This window comes from Salvia miltiorrhiza, chromosome 7 (assembly GCF_028751815.1).
Source record: "Salvia miltiorrhiza cultivar Shanhuang (shh) chromosome 7, IMPLAD_Smil_shh, whole genome shotgun sequence".
Classification (NCBI taxonomy): Eukaryota; Viridiplantae; Streptophyta; class Magnoliopsida; order Lamiales; family Lamiaceae; genus Salvia; species Salvia miltiorrhiza.
Genome location: NC_080393.1, coordinates 58,129,579 through 58,131,057, shown reverse-complemented (window position 1 = coordinate 58,131,057; position 1,479 = coordinate 58,129,579).

Below are 1,479 nucleotides of genomic sequence, written 5' to 3'. Positions count from 1 at the left end.
GAGAAGTAATGTTCAGAATCCCTTTTAAACTGAAAACTCAAGTGATCAACAGATCCAGTTATCATGTTATCAGCAATTTGGGACACAGACAACAGACTGAACTTCAAATTGGGAACAAATCTGACTTCAGTTAGAGTGAGACACTTTCCATTTTCAAATTTTAAACATACATCACCCTTCTCCATGATTTCACAATTCTAACCATCAGCCAATGCAACATGCCCTGACTTAACAGGTTGAAGATTATGAAACATATGCTCGAATGGAGTAACATGAAAAGTGCAGCCAGAGTCAATGAGCCATTCACTGGAGCTCATGGTTTTTGAAATAGCATTTGAGTAACTGATGAACTGGAAATCATAATCATGCATCATATAAACACAGTCATCCTCATACACATTATGGGCATTTTGTTTAGGCTCTTCAGGGACAGGTTGCCTTTTTTGCCTAGGGAGTTTGCACCTATTGATAAAGTGACCAGGTTTTCCACAGTTCCAGCAGACCTTCCTAGGCTTTTGGTTCTGGTTTTGACCACTATGCTCAGCCTTCTGATGGTAAGGTCTCATGTCCTTAGGCTTATCAAGGTTCTGACCCCTATTGAAGCTCTGGGGTTGGTTCTTATTCACATAGAGGATTTCACCATGCAGAGGCTTTGACTTAACCAATTTGAGTTCACTCTCTTTAGACTTAAGACCATTGGTGATCATTTCACAAGTGACTTTTGAACCACCATATTTCAGAGCAGACTTTACTTCAGAAAAAGACTCGGGTATGGAGTTTAAAAGGATTTGGGGAGCATATTTCTCAATGGAGTCATCTCCAGCTAGTTTTAAATCATGCAGCAGTTTATTGAAAATATCCATGTTAGTATCAACATCCTTTGAAGAATCCCTTTGAAATGACATAAATTGATTTTGCAAAGACCAAGTTGACACTTCAGTAGGTGCAGCATATATGGAGTTCAAATCATCCCACAAATCTTTAGCACATTCATGATGAGACACCTTTCTAACCACAGAACTACACAAGTTTAACAAAATAGTGGCTCTAGCACTATCATTCATTTCATGCTGCCTAGCATCAGTGACAGACTCATCAATCTTAGTGGTTATAGCCCTTTTTACCTTTTTCCTTTACAAGAATGCACTCTATCTTGATTTTCCAATCCTGGAAATCATCCCTGCCATTAAATGGCACTACATGCATGTTGTTCATGGTTATGCAAATGCAACAGGTAAAGAGAAAACAACAGACACAAGCACAAAGGAATCACACAACAGAAGGGAGGTCAGAACTGACCTGAGAGGATCCACCTAGAGTTAAAGAGCAGTGGAGAGCCCAGATCTCAGCACAGATTGATCTGTGGAGCAAGGTTCGCACTGGTCACCCTAGAGGTTCCAAGGGGACTAACTCAGTCCACAAACTCTCAATCCAAGAGAGTTTTTAAGGCACACAGACCTTTCAGAGAACTCAAACACA